This window comes from Stegastes partitus, unplaced genomic scaffold, assembly GCF_000690725.1.
Source record: "Stegastes partitus isolate 25-593 unplaced genomic scaffold, Stegastes_partitus-1.0.2 Scaffold589, whole genome shotgun sequence".
Lineage (NCBI taxonomy): Eukaryota > Metazoa > Chordata > Actinopteri > Pomacentridae > Stegastes > Stegastes partitus.
This window is the reverse complement of record NW_007578320.1, coordinates 211665-217545: the sequence shown is the minus strand read 5'-3', so window position 1 is coordinate 217545 and position 5881 is coordinate 211665.

Below are 5881 nucleotides of genomic sequence, written 5' to 3'. Positions count from 1 at the left end.
TTTTATTTTAATTTGAGTTTGGACAGCAGCTTTCACAGATAAAACATGGCAGCTGCGCATTTGTGTAATGATAATACAGAAAATCCCATCATTCATTTTATATAATGATGGTGAAAAGAGTCCAAAAGCAGTCTGGAGTGCTTCATGATTTCATTTTTCAATATTTATTCTATTATTTCATTGTGCTGCTAGATGTCCTGTTAGTGGCTCAGTCAACCTGGCTTGGGGGTTTGCTGTTTTGTTTTGCAGCTGTCTATTCATTCATGTTTAATTTTTAATAATCTTCTCCCACTATTTTCTATCCAAAGCCTCAATATAGTATTTATATTCTTGAATGACCATGAAGGCTTCCTTTCAAATTCAGGACCAGAAGTGTCCGACTGCACTGCAGCTTTATCGAGGGCTTTTGGAGTTTTCCTCTGTGTGCAGAGCGGCTTCACTGAGCCTCATGTGAAGCCCTGCCTGCCTCTCTGAGCTCTGTGCTGTGGTCTCGTGCTGGCTGTCTGAGCGTCTGTTAGGAGATTAGAGCAGATTAACATAATCTTGACTGAGAGAGCAAATCCAAGGTGCGCATCACTCTCTCCACGGGGAGGGCTGGGACAGATTTCCACAGCAGAGCCGGGCAGAAGGCTGCTCGTCACATTGGCGTGCAGGGAAGCTGTGCTGCCAGTGAATGATCTGGAACACTGGCTGGTTGTAGCATAATTCCTGTAAAATATCATGGAGGTGTGTGTGTGTGTGTGTGTATTCTCTGCACCTCTGTTTATTTTTGGTACACTGTGTTCCTGTTTCCTTTGTGTTCCTCTCAGGCTGCTGATCCCAGTGAGATGGGCTCAGGACCTGATTGTGTTTCTGGCCTCGTTCTGTGTGGTCCTGCTGTCTCTCTGGTTACAAGACAAATGACCTCTGGTTTCATCTGCAGCCTATTTCCTGCTGATGCGGTGCTCCATCATTTGAATATGTATATCGTGTCATCGTGACTCAGCTGCACCAGAGCTCCTTTAAATAATCTTTCAATCTGTCTTTGTTCGTGAGTTAAATAAGTTTTTTAAAAAAGTAAAATGCAATGCTGCGTGAAGAATCCTACATAAGCAGACATACCTAAGTATTAGCAGCAAAATGAAGTTAAAGAAGTGTTAAAGCAAAAGTGCTGGTTTGGTCCTTCTGACTGGTATATTATTATATTTGACATTATTCGATTATTAACAGTGAAGCATCAGTGTGTCAGCAGCATGTTACTGTTGGAGCTGCTGCAGGTGGAGCTACTTTGAATGACTTTTTATCCAGTTTTATATGCAAAGACAGCAGATACACCTGAGGGCTCATCATTAATGGGAAACAGTAAAAAAAAAAAAAAAAGTTCTGATACATAAATCTTTTATTGAGTTTTATGGTGAGATATTGAGCACAACTTATAGACATGTGACATGTGAGCCCGACTACAAACTGCTTTTAACAACAATCCCTTAAGGCTGGTTTAATCTTTAACTATGTGTTGTATTATAAAAGCCTGTTATATTATCCTGCATAACTAAAACGTAGTGGAGCAGAAAGTATAATGTTATCCTTTGAAATGTAGTGCAGTGGAAGTATAAACTGTCTAAACAAAAACACTCAAGTGAGGTACAAATACTTCAAAATTGTACTTGAGTAAATGTACTTGAACCTGTTAAACATCAACGTATTATCAGCGTCTCAGAACTGACGGAGTCTCATAGTCCAATGAAGAAGAGAAAACTTTGAAACAAGTTTTGATTCTGATTTGAAAGAGCTGAGTGCAGGTTAATGTACTCGACCAGACCTGTTGGTCCTCTTTCTTATTTATGGATGTATTATTAAATTAAAAACCGTCACCAGCCATGACCTGCAGTCTCTACTTATTATCACAATAACCCCTCAATAAAAGCACACATTGTAGTTTCTTCCAGGAGGGTGACGTGACTCCAGGTTGGTTCGCCCTGCAGCTCTAGTCCTCGGCTCACAGAAAGCCGCTGCAGAGCTGCTAAATGGCTGAGAGGTGATTGCTGTTACAGTAAATCTGATTAGTAAGACTCAGATTAAACCGCTGCATGCCACAGTAATTGACCAACACTCTCCAAACTCCACATTTAGAAACTCTCCCAGTGATTTGTTCACAAAGACTGTGTGCAGCAGAGTGAGTCACTGAAGTCGCAGCGGTAAAACAAATGTTTGCGTCTGAGTTTGTACACAGTCTTGTGAGTTGAAGACTGAAAAATAGAATAGGTGCACATGGCATCTAAATTATATACAATGTCCCTGCAATGTTTTTGCAGATTTAAGCGTGATAGATTGCAGATTTTTATGTTGAAAGTTTTATATTATTAAAAGTCTGTTAATAGTCCTGGTGATATATTTACTTTCTTTTTAAAACTGTCTTTTAAAATAATTTTCTTGAAGCTTTAGTTGCATGGAGCAGCATCCTTAAATCTGCCTCTTTATGCACACAAGGGTCGATCTGATCTGTTTCCTGTGCATGAAATGGTAGAACGTGGCGTCTGTAAGTGGAAATGAACAGGATTCTATTTGAGTTAAAACAAACGGAAGGTTTTTCACCTGCTTTACCTGCCAGGAACCTTGTGAAAATGTCCACATTGTTTGAACCGTGGTGATTTTACGCCACTATGATCAACTGTTCCACAGGGAGGCCAGACCATCCTTAAGTTGTGGCTGCAGGGGTTACTGCAAATGTAAAAAAAGAAAAACATCCTCAATGTAGCACAGCTCTGAGTGAAGATGTGAATCAGACTGTGAAGAATAGGTTCATCCGCAACGGCAGCAAATGTGTCTGAAGTAAATCTTTGTGTTTGACACTTTCTTTTTAAGCTGGATGGTCACTTCGACTCTTTACAGTCACCGTGTCAGTTTAATGAACAAATGGATCAAGCTTTTCAAACTCTAAACAATATGCAGAAATGATATTATGAAGTCTATGTTCTAAATTCCTTCTCACAGCGTCTCTGAATTCACCATTAACTATTGAACTGAACAGTTTAGGTTGTTGGTATTTTTGTCATTCTTAACCATCAAAACATGTGCAGACATCATTTTCTGTGTAGTTCAGGAGAAAACACGGATGCATTATTTATTGCTTTATAAATGCATCTGCTTCCGGCATGTTCAAACTGTAAAAGTGTACCATGGTTCATGCTTTTATAAAAAAGTAAAAAGCATTATTTTTAACATCACCTGGACTACAGCAGTAGATTGAAGAGTCACTGTACTTTTTTTTACATCCTATCTAATGCACTAACAACCCTTAATTCAGTTGTAAACAGTGAATGGTTTGAGTGGCAGAAGTACCAGACAGGGTTTAGCATTTTGTAATGACGACAAAAATGTCTGAGGAGGTTACAGATTGATCATGTGAGTCCCACACTGGACAGTTTAACTGAAATCAAGGGGCATGAAAGTTAATCTCATTTGGCAGTAATGTGATACAGCTTGTTGAGACGAGCACCAGAGTTTGCAGAATGACAGGTTGAATTTCAATCAATAAATATCTAGAGGATAAGGTGCAAAAGAAGAAGCTGCCTGGTGAGCTCCAGCAGCATGCCTTTGATCCACACCTTCTATTAAGACGAACCCAAAGAATGCTGCACTGCCAAGATGGGCGTAACAGCCGAGCAGGATGTTGGAATGATTTGTAGAGTTTGTCGTTTTTACATTGAAAACACAGCATGAATCACAGTGTGTTCTCCACCCAGGGTGAGGACACCGATCAAAACATTCCACATCGGTGCGTCGTCTCCTCGGCTATTCAGACGAGTCATGACACGTCACCACGTGCAGAGGCAGCAGATGCACAGAAAGAAGCATTAAATTATAATCTGGGCAATTATGTTCAAATACAATCTACAAACTGTTTAGGTACCTCAACATAAACAGAGCACATCCAGTAGTACGACATTTACCTGCAGGGTGCAGCTGGAAGGAAACTCCCTGCACAAGTTCATTTTACGTAATTCATCACATCGTGTCCCTGTCAGATGTGAAGGACTGGATGGAAAGTCACAGTGATTTAAAGTTCTGCTTTTCTTTATCCATCCATTACCTACACACTGCTTAATCCTCACTAGGGTCATGGGGGGCTGGAGTCTATCCCAGCTGACTTTGGGTGAAGGCAGAGGACACCCTGGACAGGTCACCAGTCTATCACAGGGCTACACTTAGAGACAGACAACCAAGCACACTCACATTCACACCTACAATTAAGAATCACCAATTAACCTCAACGTATTTGTGGACTGTGTGGGAGAAACGGGGAGAACATGCAAACTCCAAACAGAAAGATCCCGGGTGTCCTCACCGGGACGCGAACCGGCGACCTTCTTGCTGCGAGGCGACGGTGCTAACCATCGATCCACATGGTAGCTTGCTTTTCTTTATATTTCCAATAAACGCTGAAAATACAGCTCTATTAATAAAGCACTTTTTGATTTCAATATCACTAGATATTTAGGATGTTTTTCTCTGACATAAACTTCATTTGTGTAGCAACACAATAAGATCTCTTCTGGAGGATCATTGAAATTAACAATTATAAGAAATCATTTGTGTAAACCACACATCCATGGCATCATCCACATCTCTGGGAGCCTCGGCCATCATTTTACATTGACTTTTTGATTCATGGACTGTAAATTAAAGGACAGTTTGTGAATGCTGCTTTACCAAGCAGCTCAACAACTATCCCAACAGCACTGACAACAGTCAGATTGTATAGTAACGACAGATGAAAAAAAAAACCTTCTCATGTTTTTTTCAACAATGGAACAGAACAAAACAACAGTTAAATAAAATAGACGTTTATTTATTTATTTTTTTAACTGCAATTTTACCAGCGTATCTCTATCACCCCACAAGATTTCATTCCATTGTTTTGCTGACAATTTACAAATCTATCTGCCTGCAAAATGAAAAGTAAAGACTCCCAGCAGTCATCACTGGACTGATTATAAAATATTAAAACCTGGATTATCTTTTAAAGCATTGACTGGATGCTTTAGATGGCCTTGACGGCCCTGTTGGCCCTTTTTGCTTCATACAGTCGGTCTTTTGTGAAAAACTTTGGAGTGATTTCTAACAGCGCCATCACATTTTACAGACAAAACAGCTCAGTTATCAAAACTAGCTTTTTTTTTTTTAGTCAAGTCTTTGAGCCAAGGTGAAGGCCTGTCTCTGTCTCAAAGACTCTGAAAAAGTTATTCATGTCTTTATTACCACTCTGTTAGACAGGAGAAAGAAGACGTGATCACAAAACACCATCTTTGTCTTCTCTCAACTGGCTTTCAGGATTAGGTTTAAGATTTTATTGCTTGTTTTTAGGGTTTTACATGGGTTAGCTTCACAGTAGTTAGCAGAACTCTTTAGTTATTATACCCCAGTTATATTCTCAGAGCAAAAGGCCATGGAGGCTTTACAGTGTCTCTGGAACAGTTTATCTTTTCATGATGTAAGAACTGCTCAAACTTCAGAAACTTTTTATTCTTATGACATTGTTTTTTTTTTTTATTTAAGTATGTCTTTCGGTCACTTTATCTGTCATTCTGAATGAGGTCTCACAGGTGGAGTCCTCTGTCACACGGATGTTTTTCATATAGATAGAATTCTGCAGCAGCTCCTAGAAAACTCCAGCAAAGACTCGTGGAGGCCAACTCAGGTTCAGCTGTCCGTTCATACAGCAGGTAAACATGGTGGACAAATTCCTCTCATTCCACAGACACCAGGTCTGCTTCAGACGTTTGTTTTACTGATTGAACATGATTCTAGTCACGGATGTGCATTCCAGGGACAGCAGGTGGAGGTTGTGTGAGGTTTAGTCACTGCAGCTGACCAACATTATTACAACGTAAACGGAATC